This window comes from Littorina saxatilis, linkage group LG16 (genome assembly GCF_037325665.1).
Source record: "Littorina saxatilis isolate snail1 linkage group LG16, US_GU_Lsax_2.0, whole genome shotgun sequence".
Lineage (NCBI taxonomy): Eukaryota > Metazoa > Mollusca > Gastropoda > Littorinimorpha > Littorinidae > Littorina > Littorina saxatilis.
The window spans coordinates 40,670,877-40,690,118 of NC_090260.1; the positions used below are offsets into that span (position 1 = coordinate 40,670,877).

At 41.2% G+C, this 19,242-nt stretch overlaps 1 protein-coding gene and 1 long non-coding RNA gene across 2 annotated transcripts in view; one reads left to right on the forward strand and one right to left on the reverse strand.

Annotated features, from left to right (window-relative positions):
* LOC138951067 (uncharacterized) overlaps nt 1–3,470 on the forward strand; it is a 4,240-nt gene extending 770 nt beyond the window's left edge. The window contains exons 2-4 of the long non-coding RNA XR_011450972.1: nt 1–4; nt 706–789; nt 2,608–3,470. The exon at nt 1–4 is cut by the window's left edge and continues 128 nt beyond it. This is a non-coding gene — a long non-coding RNA (uncharacterized lncRNA). The remainder of the gene's footprint in view (nt 5–705; nt 790–2,607) is intronic.
* The window catches only part of LOC138950000 (uncharacterized), a 276,950-nt gene that overhangs the window by 33,228 nt on the left and 224,480 nt on the right, over nt 1–19,242 (reverse strand). The window lies entirely within an intron of this gene.

The window sequence follows — 19,242 nt, forward strand, 5'->3', positions numbered from 1 at the left end:
CAAGGTACGCATGTCCTGCATTTGCATATATTGTGTAGTTTTGCAGAGAAATATTGACTTTCAAATTGATCTGATAAGTTTTGTTTGTTTGTTTGCTTAACGCCCAGCCGACTACGAAGGGCCATATCAGGGCGGTGCTGCTTTGACATTTAACGTGCGCCACACACAAGTCAGAAGTCGCAGCACAGGCTTCATGTCTCACCTAGTCACTTTATTCTGACACCGGACCAACCAGTCCTAGCACTAACCCCATAATGCCAGACGCCAGGCGGAGCAGCCACTAGATTGCCAATTTTAAAGTTTTAGGTATGACCCGGCCGGGGTTCGAAGCCACGACCTCCCGATCACCGGGCGGACGCCTTACCACTAGGCCAATTGTGCCGGCGGTTGCGGAATCATTGATTATACTATTTGCTGAAATACTCTGTTTCAAAATTAATATCTCCGTGCAAAACACACCAGACAGTCGCCAAACTCATATGTGGACACACACACACACACACACACACACACACACACACACACACACACACACACACACACAGCCAGCCCCCTCTCCTTCCACATTTGACAGAAATCTAAATGTTGATACACAGTTTCACAATAAACAAAAGTATGAGAATCAGAACACTTGTCAGTGTTGCTACGATGTGGAACTTCAGTAAAATAGTGTTTGATTTCTTAACATGCATCTTGTGTGTGCAGGAACCATACTGCTTGGCTGAGGCAGTTCACTTTCTGGAGATGGAGCTAACAGTAATGCGACGAAACCTTGTGGATGCACTTCATGTAAGTTTAAGCTTTCTGTGGGATACAGCGCAGTTACATTTTGAGAATGCTGCCTTATTTTGCAGTCTTCTCCTTAAAAGGTGGAAAATATATACATATTTTTAAGTTCAGTGAGTGCTGAGGCCTGCAATGATAAAATGTTTTCCTGAACTAAGTCTACTCAGAATTTCCATTCAAAGCATGGCCAACAGACAACACGCTGCTGATCCGCTTGGATCTGCCATTGCCGCTAACAGTGTATGCAGGGTGCATTCAATATGACACCCTTTTCTTTTGAAAATATTCTCATCGGAGTTTATGATTGGTTTTGACAGTGATCGCTGGCCTCCAATGGTCGCTGACAAGGTGTTTTCCTTCGGTTCACGTAGGTTTAGCTTGAGATCACGTGAGTTAAAAGCGATCCGTTTGTAAGTTTTGGTTAGTTTGATCTAAATAATGAAATATTTTAGAAAATTATGATAGAAATTAGAATGCATTTTATATTAAAGAATGCATTCCATATCATAGAACACATTCTATATTTATAGAATGCATTCTATAAAATAGAAAACATTGTATAATATAGAATGCATTCAATCATACTTGTCATTTGCCCAGAAATGTATTCTATTATAGAATGCATTCTATAACGTCCAACAATGCATTCTTATGATAGAATGCATTCCATAAAGCGCCACAAAACTTCTACAGGCCAGCTCGGTATGGTCCCTGCTTCGAAAGCAGATCTACAAACAATCTCACACACAGCTCTCTCTTTCTCTCTGTCTCTGTCTCTCTGTCTCTCTGTCTCTCTCTCTCTCTCTCTCTCTGTCTCTCTCTCTCTCTCTTTCTCTCTCTCTCTCTCTCTCTCTCTCTCTCTCTCTCTCTCTCTCTCTCTCTCTGTGCGTGTGTGTGGCTGTGTGTGTGTGTGTGTGTGTGTAGTTCTGCTTTTCTTTGCGGGGCTGGCCTGTTGTAGTTTCGGGACATTATGCATATAAATTATAATGCATTTCAGGACGTTAAAGAACGCATTCTATCATAAAAAGCATTTTGGTATTTTGTGTAAATAGAATGCATTTTATCATAGAAGGCAGTTCGGAACGTTATAGAATGCATTCTATAATATAGAATACATTACATAATAAATGATTTCCTTATAATTCATTATTTAGATTAAACCAACAAAACTTAGGTAGTTTCTTTACAAACGGATTACTAGAGGGTGCATTCAATATGACACCCTTTTCTTTGAACTAAAACTCATCGGAGTTCACGATTAATTGCGACAGTGATCTTTGGCTTCCAGTGATTGTTGACAAGGTGTTTTCCCTGGGTTCACATAGGTTTAAGAACGAGTTAAGGAAAACGGGCGTGCTCAAGGCCTCGCCACATTAGCAGTACGGTTTACTGCTTACCTTATATAAAAAATTTGTAGAGTGCCATTTTCCAGAGTGGCCACGCGCTAATGAAATCCTTGCGAAAGACCTATTTTAATTCTACTTTTTGTTCTTAGGGACAGACTCCTGCTTCAAGAGGGATTACTTTTTACATTCAGTCGTGTGTGCATGTGCGTGCATGCGAGTGTCATTGTGTGTTGGGAAGGTGAGAGCGAATTGGACGTGATTTATTTGTTCTCTGTTATGTGACCTATGCCCGTTCTGGAATAAAAAAAAGTTTACCTGTAACTGCGATTGTTGGAGATCTGCTGACAGCAAGAAGAAGTCCACTATTAGTTAAGATTTACACTTCAGTGTTATCAATTAAGTACAAACGTTTAACACAAACCTGTTAAGAGTTGGAAATGCATCATGTTCTAAAACTCACTTTTATTTCGAACAGGATGTTCCGGACAGCGAGTTGAAAACTAAACCAAAGACCAAGGGCCTGGAATCCTCCCAACTCTGAAGGGTGTTTTTGTTATCGGACTTTCGTGTGTGAACTTTCAAGATGGGGTTTACCAGAGCTCCGTTCATATTATTTAATAGCAACATATACCGAGCAACAAAAGAAACGCGAAAAATTTCTGCAATGTTTGATTGACAAAATCTCGAACAATTATGGAGTTAGAATTATCAAACCACAACATTTTGATGAAGGCATGTTTGACACAGCTGTTGCGTGAGTATTTTGATGCTGCGATTGTTTCAACACACAGGACAAAACGAAGTTTTGGAGGTCTCGCTCAGTCAGCCTTCATCGCGTTCTCTGGCCACTGATCGGACACTGGTTGCTTCCAGTGATAATCCTGGTATTGTCAGCGGCTGAATTGAATCGATGTCGAAGACGTTGTGGAAGGAAATTGCGATCTTGTCTTATTGGGGTAATGCGAAAAAATCTACCGCGTTGCATAACTGCAGTGCTTCCAATGTCACCAGAACATTGCAGAAGGTGGTAAACTGTTGACACATGCACGTTTAAAGCCCATGCCAGCGCTTCTGGATCACCCCCAGCTTTAAATCGACCTGGCATTTTGGTGGTGTCAATCTTGGCATCCTGGCTGTTTCAAAAGTGAGACTGGCAGCAAGCGTGCCATGGTCTCTTTTGGTTGCTAATGCATTAGTGAACACATCTCACACATCAGATTTCTCCTGCTCCACTTGCACGTGCTGCGAGCGCGCATTATGTGTTTTACGATAAACCTGCTTGTCCCGTGTGTTAAAACAGTCACAGCATCAAAATAATCACACAAAAGCAAGGTCAAACATGCCTTCATTAAACTTTTGTAGTTTAATAATTCTAACTCTATAATTGATGAAGATTTTGTCAATCAAACAATGACGAATTTTGTTGCTCGGTATATTATGTGTTCAACAATTCCTACCCCAGACCCGTTTGTTCTGCGACTGCTGCAGACATTTCTTTTTGTCAATTAAAAATGCTTCTTTGCTCACAAAATTTGATTTTAATGTCTTTCTGAATTGTATGACAGTGCAGGATGAAAGTGTTCCAAAAGTGTTCTAAAAGTGTTCCAAAAGTGTTCTAAAAGTGTTCTAAAAGTGTTCTAAAAGTGTTCCAAAAGTGTTCCAAAAGTGTTCTAAAAGTGTTCCAAAAGTGTTCTAAAAGTGTTCTAAAAGTGTTCCAAAAGTGTTCCAAAAGTGTTCTAAAAGTGTTGACCTGAACACTTTTATGTGTTCAGAAGTGGTTACAGCAGGGTGAACACTTAAAAGTGTTCAGATGTGAACACTTTTGGAACACTTTTGGAACACTTTTGGAACACTTTTGGAACACTTTTTTGTGTATAGAACACTTTTTGTGTTCCAAAAGTGTTCCAAAAGTGTTCTACTAAAAGGGTGTTCAGAAGTGGTTACAGAAAGGGTGTTCAGGAGTGGAACACTTTTGTTTAGAGTGTAGGACTGCGTTAAGGTACTCTGCCACAGTCTTTGATGACGTCATTTCCGTTTTTGTGATAGTTGAGGCGGACCTGTCAAGTAATCTTTGATTAAGTCGGGACTTTGATATTGCATTTGAGCCAGGTAGCTTGAAAATAAGTGAATTAGTTCGCTCATTAAAATTGTCATCAAAAACGAATATTTCATTACAGATTCAAACACTACTGCATTGTACTTCTTATCTTCTCCTGATTTAAAATATATATATACATATGTTATGTTTACTTTAAAAACGCGTTCAGAATTAAAGAAAACAGGTTGAGTATGCTTCGCGGAGATGAGTGTGATCCGTGACGGTTTTCGGGTATGGTTAGCCGAGACTATCTGAATTTATTCTCGCCGATCGGATTGGCTTTTTTTTTAGTTTATCCTTCAATTTGATGCCTATAGATTGACTACATGTTTTTATATCGCTTTACGCGACTTGTTTTACATTTCGTCAAGTTATGAAATGTATTATAAAATTTGGTACATAACATTCTAAAAATTGCAAATAACAATAACACTTTTGATTACAGATTCAAAAGTTATTGCATTGTATCCTTTGGATTTCCTGGATCCCAATGTATAAACAGATATGTCATGCTTAGTGTGAAAATCTGCTCAAATTAATGAGAAAAATCGCCCGTTTTGTTCATATGCTTCGCGGAGGCAACCCGTCTCGGTCTTCTGGTTTCGGCTAGCCAAATCTCACTAGCATTGTTAATGACTCGTCCCTGATTCCAATGTTGATCTTTTAGTTTCAAACCAACTTAATGTTTTATTATCGCTTCACCTGACTTGTTCTGTATATTATTTTTCGCTGTCATGATGTCACCATTTAGAGGGTAGGGTTACATTTTCAGGTATTTATTCCCCAAGAATATGCAAAAAAAATTCCAAACTCGTTTTTTTTCTATTGGTCAATGATTCTAATTTTTTTTAAAGTGAGAAATGGAGTGCAATTAACATTGTTACTTTTAAAGGTATGCTCATGACGTGCATCACAGCGAAATAGCAGTTCAGAAGAACGGAATTCCCATAATTAGTCCTTATTTGCTGCTTTTTTCACTGAGCTCGGAAATGATATTTTGCTTGCATTGTTATTGCTTAATTTATTAAAGCCTCTGGATAATATTCTTTGAATAAATCGTTACCCAATTCTGTTTACGTCTATCCCTTTGTTTGATAGAGTACTGTAACAAGCTATCACATTATGTCGACAAGAATGCGTCTCCATACAAGTTTTTGTCTTGATTCCATCCAGGAGGATGTAAGGCTTTAATAAAAACACTATTTCAAAGATCTCTGTCAAGATTGATTTTGTTGAAAAAAAAGGAAGTCTGTGATTGAAGATTGTGAAACCTGCCTGCTGCAGTTTATTATAACCATAAAGGAAAAAAACACAGTTTCCAAACTGTGACAGTGTCTTACCCTCAAACGTACATCTTTTTAAAGAATCCATAACTTTTAATCACTCAACAATTCCTCTCTGCACGCCTGCAGTTCAAGTGAACCAGAAATGGTGAACAATGGGCGACACTCAAGGAATCGGTTCCTGGCAGCTTTTCTGTCGGGCGCGCAGCCTGAGACAGACAGAGATAGTTGCTCAATATAAAAGATAAGCTTGACTTGCACCAGACTTATGAACATTTAAACTCACCTTAATGATCTGTTTGCCCAATATATTGTATGCCATTATTGCCACACATTGCAAGAATGTTTGATGTCTGGGTGCTTTTCCCCCTGAACATTTTAGAAAATTGTTATAGTAATCATAGCAACATATTGACCACCAAGTGTAAACCAAAGGCTGGCCAATTACATGCAGTTCTACAGCAACATCAGTTCTGAACATGGAGCTTTTAACATGCACAGAAGCACTTTAAAATGGCAGTCAAAAAAGAAAGGATGAATGAAATTCTGCCACATTTAGTGCACGTGTTTGCTTCAATGAACACTGAGGAAAAATGTATTCTTCATTAAAAAGTTACCCTTTCACAAACCTTACAATAAGCTTCAATCATACATTGTTATTCCTGCAAAATCACAACATTCAAACCAGACACAGATAGGCACAGAAAAACTCATACCACTGACAATATAAAATGTCAGTTATAAATAACACTTTCAGTTGCACTACCTCCAAAGACTGCAAAGAAAAAAACTGCCCATAAAGCGTTAAAATATCAGTTTCCACTGTGCTGACTGACCCTACTTTTTTCCATCCCAAAACATTTTGTTGCGGGATTACCTACTCTGTCTGTCTGTCAGTCTCTGTCTCCTATGCCGTGCACAGACCCACACAGGCAATATCCCTTAATATACCCCCATAACCGATTATTAATTGCTTCTGTGGATGTTGTATCAGAACCCCTTTTAAAAATATTTAATAGAAGTTTAGTTGAAGGAAAATTTCCTGCCTCGTGGAAACTCGCCCATGTTACTCCAGTATATAAAAAAGGTCCAGCAGAATTGTGTAATAATTACCGTCCTATATCATTACTGAGTTGTGTTGGTAAGGTGTTAGAAAGATGTGTTTATGTACATGTTTTTGATTTTTTAAAGGCAAATCACATACTCATTCCACAGCAGTCTGGTTTTTTGCCAGATGATTCATGTGTATTCCAATTGATTTCGATTTACAATGAATTTTGTTCCTGTCATGACAGAGGCATTACGACCCAAGCTGTATTTTTTGATGTGTCGAAAGCGTTCGATAGAGTGTGGCACAAGGGCCTTTTGGCCAAGTTAGAAGCAGTGGGCATTAGAGGTCGGTTATTATTATGGTTCTGTGATTATTTAACAGACCGCAAGCAAGTTGTTGTAATTAAGGGAACACAGTCTAATGTTAAAAAGATTCCTGCCGGTGTTCCACAAGGATCCGTGCTAGGCCCGCTCTTATTTCTGGTTTATATTAATGATATTGTAAAGAATATTGAATCCGGAATTAAGTTGTTTGCTGACGACACAAGCATGTATCTTGCATTAGAAGATGTAGACAGACGAACCAATATATTAAATCAAGATCTTGATAAAATTAGTGCATGGGCCAATAAATGGAAAGTTAAATTTAACGAGACTAAGACTGAATTGTTAAATATTCAACGTGATTTAATCCCCCCTCAACCCTTGTTTTTCAACAATGTCTTTTTAGAAAAGTAGATCAACACAAACACCTTGGAGTGATTTTACAGCGCACCTGCAAGTGGGATGCCCACATCCAAAGCATAGTTAAACAAGAAGAGCAAACGCTCGATCGAGTCACTTTCGCAGTTCTGAATATTATATGAGGCATCAGATGGACAGGAAGAAATTGCTATTCACAACACAATGAGTCACGTTCACATAAAATTTGAGCCCGGTCACTTTTATAGTTTCCGAGAAAAGCCCAACGTTAAGTTGTGTGTTGCCGAACAGAAAAGGCTAGTTATCTCCCTTGTTTTTCTGATAACGTTCGTAAAAGGCTACAGATGTAAATACTTTGATGTAAAGAATAATCCTACAAAGTTTCAATCACATCCGATGAACTTTGTCAAAGATATAAAATGTCTAATTTTTCCTTTGACGCTGGCCTGTGACCTTGAAAAAGGTCAAAGGTCAACGAAACCATCGTTAAAGTGTAGAGGTCATTGGAGGTCACGACTAAACAAAATATGAGCCCGATCGCTTTGATAGTTTCCGAGAAAAGTCCAACGTTAAGGTGGTGTCTACGGACGGCCGGCCGGACGGCCGGCCGGACAGACTAACACTGACCGATTACATAGAGTCACTTTTTCTCAAGTGACTCAAAAAGCGAATTTACTGATTAATTGTTTACGATTTTATAAATATAGATTAAGTCGAAAAAGTTTGGAAATAATGTACAAGTCTTTTATTTTAACCCATTTCGACTATGCAGATGTTGTTTGGGATAATTGCACTAAGATAATGGCAGATGCATTAGAAAAATTACACTTAGAAGCCCTACGAATTATACAATACAATACAATACAATACAATAACTTTATTAATCTCTAAAAGAGAAATTGCATTGCTGAGCGTTTGTGTCCGTAATAATAACATACATAAAACATTCAAAATAAACATTTGTTCTTTGTCCTGAGAAAATACAGCACATTGGTTATCACATAAGAAAGTATATTAAAAATAAATTAACATGCATTCACCATCAACAATGCACAAACGAAAGTCAGCACCTTGCCGGTTATCACATATTGTCTAAGAGAGTAGAATAAGAGTATATAATCATGCAAAACAAAATCAACAATACTGAAACAATACAGAACACTGACCCAGAGCGACAACACCAGCATCTACCGCCCCACCTGAGAATTGAAGATGTGAATTGCAGATGGAATGAACGAATTTCTGTAGCGTGTGGATCTTGCGGTTGGTTGTCTGAATCTGTTGCTCCTGTCTGTCCGTCTACTGTCAAATTCCGGTCTGAGTGGGTGCGAGTCGTCAGCCAAAATCTTCTGTACCTTGTCAGTCAGTCGTCGTTCATGTGTTGATGTGAAATTGTCCTGCTTCCTCCCAACCACCCCACTTGCTTTCCTGATGAATTTATCTAATCTATCCCTGTCTTGCTTGTTGATGTTGCCACCCCAACACACGGAGCCAAAGTACAACACACTATTGCACGTTGAAGTGTAAAACATCTGAAGGATTTCTTGTCTGATGTTAAAAGACCTGAGTTTTCTCAAAAAGTACAGGCGAGAGTGGAGTTTCTTCACAAGGGCATCAGAGTTTGGTTTCCATGTCAACTTATTGTCTATAATCACCCCCAAATACATATTGTCACGATCGGGTGACAGAGACCAAGAAAGTGTCACTCAGTGGAGTGCCTGTTCTTGGTCGATTATGATAGAAAGCGCCTGTACGTGATATTGGGCTACAGCAGAGTTTGCTGACAGTGCTCAATGAACACGGAGGGTTTGCTGCGCACGAGTTTTACAGTGGAGGTTTCTGCTGTCATAGGGCTGACGGTTTTTCGCTGACAGCGCACACGGGATTTTCAGGGATTGAGTTTCTCGTGTCTTTTTTCTGCTTGGGGAGGCAGAATTGTGTATAGCTGGACTGGTTTTGTGACAAGGTCAGTCACGTGTTATTGGCTAGGTTGTCTGAGAGAGGCACAAGGACGGGGCACTTGACACCCAGCGGCAGAAGGGGAAGGATCTAATACACAGTTTCTAGAGTATGATGGTTTTTCACCGAATATTGTATTCGGCACTCTAGGGGAGCTTCCACCGGTTTTTCCTTCTCACTGCCACATATTTTGCTGAGGACAAGTCGTCAACATTCCTTCGTCGGCGATGGCTTTCGCATAAGGATTCGACAAGGGGTTCTGGAGGTTTTCGGTCACTGTTGACGAACAGAGGCTGTTCCAGGGAGGAAGCGGACTTTGCTTCCATTGAGAGTACAATCATAGGCTTTTGAGGTAATAAATCATTATTTAACGCTGTTGATGAGTCTGTGTTGTGGAATGAAATACTCTCTGTTGTTCTTTCCAGGTTAGCGCATAATTTACTCTCTGTGACGCTAAAATACTAATCTGTATATGGTTTTTGCAGATAGGGAGAGAAGGACGGAAAATGGCTGTTTTGTTGTTGTAAAAAGTCCGTTTTGTGCAGGCCCACGTGCTCGATGAGGTATTTAAAGATGACATGTTTTAAGGTGGTGGGTGAGGGGTAGCTGACATGTTTAGTGCACCGATGCTTTCTGTTTGCAGCCTCCGTTCGTTTCGCTTCGCTTCGTTACGTGTTCCTGTAACGTCTGCACGGCTGACTTTGGCGGGACCTGTTGAAGCTACGCTAACCAGGAGACCGGCTAACCAGCGGACCGGCTAACCAGCGAACCGGCTAACCAGCGGACACGCTAACCAGCGAACCGGCTAACCAGCATATCGGCTAAGCAGCAGCAGCAGAGATAAAGCTAAGTGCACCATGTCGTACGCACCCCGTTGACCACCGTTGTCTTTTCGTATCTGTGATTTCATTGGAGTAGTGACAACGTGGGGTGTGACCCCTGCACGAACTAGAGCTTTTCGAACAGAACATTCGCATTTAACTATATTTACACGGGTTCAGCGTGTTACTATAATTTTCTATATACTACTGGCATTTTGTCAGTGAACACTGGTTTTTTACGTGTTGAGAACGTAAAAGGAACATATTTTGAGTGAAGGCTCGAGGGAGGTGGAGAGTTTATACATAAACAGGCGTCTGAAACTTATACTTTTGTTGACTCTATTTAATTGTATGACTGCGAGAGTGGATCGTGGTGTGGTTAGTTAATTAGTAGTAATTAACCGGTTCATAATCACCTTAAGTGATATATTGAAACGTGACACTTATACTGCTCTACCTTCTCTACGACCTCCCCCTTGATCACTATCTCCCTGTGTACATGTTCCCCCCTCCTGTTGTCCATTATCATTTCCTTTGTCTTCCCCACATTAAGCTCTAAATAGTTGTTTTCACACCACCCCACAAACCTATCTACCTCCTGCCTGTAGTCAGAGTCGTCGTCATCAGTCAGCAGTCCGGTCAGTCCAGTGTCGTCAGCAAACTTGGTTATGGGGCAGGAGTCACTAGAACTTCTAAAATCTGCTGTGTAGAGAGAAAAAAGAAAAGGTGAGAGTACTGTGCCTTGTGGTGCCCCTGTGTTTGTGCAGATTGTGTCTGAAACTGATTGCCCCCCCACCCTAACATACTGTGGCCTGTTTGTCAGGTAGTCCATAACCCAGAGGATGGTGGCTGCTGGGACATTCATGCTAAAAAGCTTCTCCGCCATTAAATGAGGCTGTATAGTATTAAAAGCGCTGGAAAAATCAAAGAACATCAAGCGAATATAAGAGCCAGGCTTTTCTAAATGAGAGTAGATCTTGTTTAAAACATTCAACACAGCATCATCAACACTCCTGTTTTTCCTGTATGCAAACTGACATGGATCAATAAAATCTTTCACACAATCACTCAGTTTGAACAAAACAACTCTCTCAAAGACTTTCATACAAACAGAAGTAAGTGCCACAGGTCTCAGGTCATTCATGGTTATCACAGTCTTTGTCTTTGGCACAGGAACAATGCATGAAGTTTTCCATAGGGCCGGTACCCTGCTAGCACCAAGCGACATGTTAAAAATGACTGAAAAAATATAACTAAGTTGCTCTGCACATAGTTTTAAAACTTTGGGCATCATCCCATCTGGTCCCCCCGCCTTGCTAGCATTAACATTCTTCAGCCCCCTCTCCACCTCTTCTTCCGTCACCACTATTGGGGAATCCCCTTCCGTAAGCCCACTATCACTGGTCAACCTGTCCCGCATTGCCTTCCTTTCCCCGCTGAAGTCATGCTTATCGAAGCGTGCATAAAACTGGTTGAGATCATTTGCATCTGACTGCGTAGCGTTGCTTTTTTCCTTACTCCCACCCTTCTTCCCCTTGTAGCTACTCATGACATTCAACCCCTCCCATGCCTTCTTCATGTTGTTCCCCGTGAAATTTCCCTCTACCTTCCTCTTAAACTCTTCTTTCCCCCTCCTTATCGAACTCTGGACCTCCCTCTGAACCTCCCTCATGTTACAATTCCCTTCTCTAAAAGCTTTCTTCTTCTTATTCAGCACATCTTTGATATCTTTCGTGACCCAGGGCTTTGTATTGCTGTACACCTTCACTGTTTTCTTCGGCACAACATTGTCCACACAAAAAGACACATAATCGGTTACGCATTCTGTCAGTTCATCAACATCACGGGACGAGTCCACAAATACTGTCCAATCAGTGCAATCGAGGCACCCTCTAAGGGTTTCCATTGACTCGCCCGACCAATCAAAAACAGTCCTAGTGATGGTCGATTCCCGCTGCACACGTGGAGTTAATAGGTGGAGTTAAGGGCACTAGCCATGCAAAGCTGTATGAGGAAAGTGGGCTATGTAGCCTTGAAGAACGAAGGAAAAGACATAAATTGATTGTTTTTCATAAGATGATACATAACAAATGCCCCCAGTACTTAGTAAATGTATTGCCCCCTCTTGTAGTTGACATTAATCCGTATCATAGACGAAGACCATTAGAAAGATATGTACCTCCTCATAGAACCGAATTATTTCGCAACTCTTTTATCCCCAAAACGACTGTACTATGGAACACCTTACCAGATAACGTTAAAATGACCACCTCCTTGAGCGAGTTCAAAAATTATTTGTCAAGTGCTGATTTTAAAGTACCATGCCATTATTATTTTGGAGAAAGATTTGAACAAGTACATCATTGCAGATTGCGTATTGGTATGAGTGATTTGAATTTTGATTTATGTAAGCGGCACCTTAAGGATTGCTCTTAATGCGAGTGTGGTTATCCCAGCGAGACTGCTGAACATTACTTATTGCATTGTCCCTTGTATAGAAATATAAGATTATTGTCCATTGATAATTTGACAAATGATTATAAGTATATCGAAATATTATTGAAAGGCATCCCGCAATATTCACGAAATGTCAACCAGACCATATTCATAACTGTACAGGACTATATTAGACAGACGGGCAGGTTCCGTAAATGAGCCTCTATACTTCACTTATTACATTTATTAGACACTGTCATGCGACATGCTGCCTGACAAATTTTTCCCCATAACCTCTCTCATGTTCTTTTGTTGTTTTCCGACTTATCAATTATGTCTCGATTTATGCGCAATGTAGTGACTTTTCCTCTGATCACAATACGCATTAACTTTGTGCGAGTGTCTTATTTCGGGCGGGGATATAGCTCAGTTGGTAGCGCGCTGGATTTGTATTCAGTTGGCCGCTGTCAGCGTGAGTTCGATCCCAGGTTCGGCGGAAATTTATTTCACAGAGTCAACTTTGTGTGCAGACTCTCTTCGGTGTCCGAACCTCCCCCCGTGTACACTACATTGGGTGTGCACGTTAAAGATCCCACGATTGACAAAAGGGTCTTTCCTGGCAAAATTGCTTAGGCACAGTTAATAATTGTCTACCTATACCCGTGTGACTTGGAATAATAGGCCGTGAAAGGTAAATATGCGCCGAAATGGCTGCAATCTACTGGCCGTATAAAATTTCATCTCACACGGCATCACTGCAGAGCGCCTAGAACTGTACCCACGGAATATGCGCGATATAAGACTCATTGATTGATTGATTGATTGATTGATTGATTATGTGCACTTATTACAATTGAAAAAATCCCCTCAAATATTGGCGCTCCAAGTCTTCTTTTTCTCCTTCTTTTTCCCTTAAGCTAGCTACTAGCTAGCTGCCCTTTCCCCACCTCCTGTATCACCAACCCCTTCCCATTTTCTGCTTGTTTGTGTATCTGTTTTGTCTTTTGTTTTGTTTTTTGTTTCCTGAAATGAGCTAATGTACTTATTCCGCCATCATGCTAACCTTTGTTTTGTAATTACTATGATTGCTTAAAATAAGCATAATATGCTTGAGTATGTAATCATCCATGCATTGTTCTTGTCATAATTAAAATTGAATAAAGTTTTGTTTAAACCAATATACCCCCACCGGAAATTGTTCTCAAACGGATCGAAACTGATTCTGGTTTGATATTCAGGAGAGAGAATCAGTTCAAGTTGAATAGGCGAATGCAGTGCTACTCTCCCCTGAGGAACTGTCTATATGTGTACTCCCGAATTACCCCAACTCTCTCTTTGCGCTATGTACCGAAAGTACTGAGTTGGTGGTATATCGGCAGTACATATATGTACACAGCATGACTGACAAACTTGAACATTCCACTCAAAAGGGTTCTTTTGGGGGGAAATGAGAGAGAAAGTAAGGGGAGTACGTTGATGTATGGGGGGTAGATATTAAAAATGGGGGTACCTATTTAAATACCCACCCCTCTCTCTCTCTCTCTCTCTCTCTCTCTCTCTCTCTCTCTCTCTCTCTGTGTATGAGAGCTCTCGACTTAACTGTGAGAAACGCTTAATATTCCCTCAAAATGCCAGCTGATGGACTCCCAACAGCTCTGGAAGGTACCCTGGAAGCCCTGCTCAAAGAAAACACCGTCTGTTCCTGGAAAGTATCCGCTGAAGGAACGAAAACAACAGTCGTCCTGCGACTTGTGTCAGCCTCTGACTCGGACCGGCCAACCATGACTCAACATTTTCGTCGAAAACCGCCAAGCCAGCTTCAGCGCGACAGGCTGCGAGCCGAAGAACGAAAGAAAAAGAAAGAAGAAGAAAACCATGTCAACACATTAAAGGCAAGTCATGACATTTCTTCCTGTTAAATCCTGCCCTTGTTTCGCTATCTGAAAGAAATCAACAACAGCATCAGCTCGAATGTGAAAATGACACGCAACACAGTGACAGTGACATTTTTGCACGTGCTGCACGCACTGATGACAACACGCCGTCTGAACGTAACAACAATAGGCAGGGTAAGGCTGAAGCTGTGCTATTGTCGCCACGGGCCACTGAGTCACGTGGTGTGTCTGTTTTGGATACCTGGCTGTTGAAAACACAGTCTCGGACCAGAGAGGTCACAGAAACACAGGATACATCAGAGAAAAACGCATTTGACCTAGGTTACAGTTTGTCGGCCGTAAAGGAGTATGTGTCGGGACTGAAGGACCGATCAGCTGTATCCGATCGGATATCGTATCGATGTTGTGGGTGTGACTCGGGACTTTTGTTCTCATCATGACATTTTGGAGAACGGTGTAAATTGCATTACACAGAACAAACGGACAATACGAACACTGACGTGGAAACTACCGTGTCGGGAAAGGGATGGAAACTGTAAATCATCCCTATGATCGGTGCATCGTTAAACGTTTCATGTTTTCGAAACTATGTGCACACCGATTTCCCTTCCCCTCTTGCAAGGGGCCGATGGCCTAGCAATTAAACTTTCGTATTCGTATTCGTATATTCGTATTCTCTCTCTGTATTTTGTCTCTGTGAGTGTCTCTTTCTCTATCTCTGCGTCTCTTCTATGTGCCTCTCTCTGTCCCACTCTCTGTCTTCTATGTGCCTCTGTCTGTCCCACTCTCTGTCTTCTATCTGCCTCTGTCTGTCCCACTCTCTGTCTGTCCCACTCTCTGTCTTCTATCTGCCTCTGTCTGTCCCATTCTCTGTCTTCTATGTGTCTCTGTCTGTCCCACTCTCTGTCTGTCCCACTCTCTGTCTTCTATGTGCCTCAGTCTGTCCCACTCTCTGTCTTCTATCTGCCTCTGTCTGTCCCACTCTCTGTCTGTCCCACTCTCTGTCTTCTATGTGCCTCAGTCTGTCCCATTCTCTGTCTTCCCATATCAACGGAAAGATCTGTAGTATGTCTCTCTGTGTGTCTTTCTATGTCTTCTATCTGCCTCTCTCTGTCCCACTCTCTGTCTGCCTATAGCTACGGGAAGAGCTGTATTATGTCTCTGTGAGTGTCTCTCTCTGTGTCTCTTCTATCTGCCTCTCTCTGTCCCACTCTGTCTGCCTATATACGGAAAGAGCTGTATTATGTCTCTGTGAGTGTCTCTCTCTGTGTCTCTTCTATCTGCCTCTCTCTTTCCCACTCTCTGTCTGCCTATATCTACGGAAAGAGCTGTATGATGTCTCTGTGAGTGTCTCTCTCTCTGTGTCTTTGTGTCTCTTCTATCTGCCTATCTCTGTCCCACTCTCTGTCTGCCTATATCTACGGAAAGAGCTGTATTATGTCTCTGTGAGTGTCTCTCTCTCTGTGTCTCTTCTATCTGCCTCTCTCTGTCCCACTCTCTGTCTGCCTATATCTACGGAAAGAGCTGTATTATGTCTCTATGAGTGTCTCTCTCTGTGTCTCTTCTATCTGCCTATCTCTGTCCCACTCTCTGTCTGCCTATATCTACGGAAAGAGCTGTATGATGTCTCTGTGAGTGTCTCTCTCTGTGTCTCTTCTATCTGCCTCTCTCTTTCCCACTCTCTGTCTGCCTATATCTACGGAAAGAGCTGTATTATGTCTCTGTGAGTGTCTCTCAGTCTCTGTGGCTCTTCCATCTGCCTCTCTCTGTCCCACTCTCTGTCTGCCTATATCTACGGAAAGAGCTGCAGGGGACAGTCCCCAAATGTCAAACGGGTGACTAATACCGAACAGCTGATTTCTCGAAAACAAGAGGTGACTGCTCAAATTTGACTGCACGAGGTGATAAAGTACCGTCCCTTATTATCCTGTACGACAAATCATGGCTTCGAAAGGCTGCACAAGAAAACGGTGAGTGATTTTAGGATTGTATAACTCTCAAAGCTATTTTCGACCGACAAAAACATAACCATAGTATGAATTTGAGTTGCTTTTTGTGAAAAGTTATGGTTGAAATGAACAGTGTGATCTATCTGCTGGCCAAAATAATATGTCTGTTTGAAAGCATTCGTCTTAATTGTGCCTGAGCACCATGTGGTTTTAAAACTGTTAGGTAGATTTCAATTACGGATCACCCCTACGGTTCAAATACCGAGCTATACAGAAGCTGACATTATCACGTCAAGTCCCTTCACACGTAAACTTGAAGTGTCGCAGACACAAAACAACAACAAAGAAAACAAGCAAATCAAAGCCAAACACAGAGAACAGAGAGAAACAGAAAGCTAAAAACAAGAGGGCTAGAAATGTCTGTCATCAACAGGAAGCTAACTGGTTCTGTTTTGTGTGCCGAGAATACACCTGTGAGGACATGATGTGTTTGATGTGCTCAGAGTGGGTACATGTGGATTGTGCTGGGATAACAGAAAGCCAAAGAGAGTACTTTTGCGATGTCTGTCAGTCAAAGTAACATTGGTTTTTGCTGTTTGGATTTTGTACCTCTTTTTTCAGATTAAGGTAACAGGTGTAATTCCGAACATATTTTAGATTTTTTGAAATTAGGATAATCTTCTTTTATGTTGATTTCTTTCCACAAAAAGTGGTATGAATGTTGCTGATTATTTTCTTTATTACAATTCACATTCACAAACGGTCTGTCTTCTGTTGTCTTTGAGAAAATGTCAGATTTCCTTAAGGTGTTACGAGTGTGTTCGGGTTGCGGTTCTTGCTCATGTTTATACTCACTGAGTTACTTCCCTTGGATCTGGATCTGGATCTGGATCTGGATAACCCGCCTGGGTTGGTGGTTTGCGGGTGCGAATGCGTATACGCACGGTTCAGTGTGCTTTCGCGAAAGGGTGTGTCATATGCACAGCTAGGACTAAGATACTTCTTGATTTCAGTAAATAGTTTCATTACATGTCAACTAGTTCGTTTTTAAATGATTTTTTTAGAGATCGCCAAATGGTATTGTGTGAATAACATCATTCGATCGATTGTACGCACGGCGCCGTGCTTCTAGTAGCTCAGTCCATTCCTTCTTTCCGGTGTGGAAACAGACGTGTTTCTGGCGAAAGAATCGGCGTTTTCAACTCGCCATATCTTCATATTCATTCGGACTAGAACAACGAAATATAAATTTCTTGTAAAAAAAATCCCGAGCCTTGCGACTCTGGTAGTCATTTTCTTACGCGAAGCGGCCTTTGGTAGGTACGACAGTTTTAGTCACCCAAGTATATATCTAAAACGCACGTGGACGAGTTTTCAATGGCGTATTTGAAGTCTGTGAATGTTGTGATTACAAATCATTTCGGGGCACCCCTCAGTCTATACGTACAGACAAACAAATTGCATGGAACGAAAGTTGAGAGGCTGGACTGTAAGTTGTTGTTTTGACTTCTACAAATCTCGCAGGTCTTTTATGCAAAACAGACTCAAAATTGCATTGTTCACGCAAGTGTAGATGACGAGACTATCGAAGGAATGGAATACACTTGCCTATACAGATATAATAGACAGACACTGTCTATTTATATCTATGACTTACCCTAGCCCATATGTTAGAATAAAGAACATACTTTGCTCTTTTGAATGATGTATGATTTGGCACTGTACACAGGATTTTAGACCTGCCCCCGAAGTGATTTTTCCATAAACCCGTCAAAAAGCTCACTCTGTTTTGGCCGTAAAAAGCGCCCAAATGAAGTCAATTTCTAACCTGTTTCGTGTGTGAAGGAGTACATCTCAGCGATGCCATTGCCTTGCAACCTCAAAGAAATATATTTTAATAACCCGCTAAATGAACGGTTTTTTAGTGTGAAATAAAAGCCGGAGATTTGCTTCGTTTCTTTGCTGCGACACAAAACCAAAACCAACTATAGATCTGCGGTGACATTATGAGTTCGTTTTCGACATTGCAGTGAAGTTGCGTGGATCTTCGACGATTCCCGTTCGGTTTAATGTGGATAGAGCTTTGATTGAATGTAACTGCTTTGAAAAGTTACAACATGAGTCCTTGGGATCGATGTTTTTCGGTAAACTTCTTCGTATCCTTGACTTTACTTTTGACTTGAACAGATCCAGATCGGCTGGGGCTGTTGATCGCCTACACAGATCTATATGAAGTTGACTCGACACGGCGAACCGCCGAATCCGTGCCCTCTCGTCGGTCCTACCCCCAAATCCCTTACCAGCCTCAGACCCCACCTCACCATTCTAACCTCACTGGCGTACTATGTGTGATTATCCCTTCCTCATGAAAGAGAAAGTGGAGAAAGGGGAAAAATGAAGAAATGTGGTTTTTTTGAGTCCAAAAAAGATGAGAAATATTCCTAACAAATTCAGTTTTGGGTCTTTTTCAAATCTGTTTGATGCATCTTTTCTGTGACCATTGTGGCTATGCACTGACACACAAATAAGTGGAGAAAAGGGAGAAATGAAGATTTTTTCTTACTGCACAACAGTCAGGGATTAGGGTTACATGTTTACATGTACATTGTCAAGAGGTCAAAACAAATTTTAAAAGCTGTTGAACACTGCACTAGTGTTGCTCTAATCAAGGCGAGTCTGGAACAATAGGTCCACCCCACCAAAAAGTGAACATGGAATTAGTTATGATTTTTTGGCTTGGGTACGGCCAAGTGAACAAGGTAGGAAAGGTTAGAAATAGTCATAACAAGTTCACTTTTGGGTCTTTTTCAAATCTGTTTGCTGCATCTTTTCTGTGACCATTGTGGCTATGCACTGACACTCAAAAAGGTGGAGAAAGGGGAAAAATGAAGATTTTTTTCTTACTACACAACAGTCA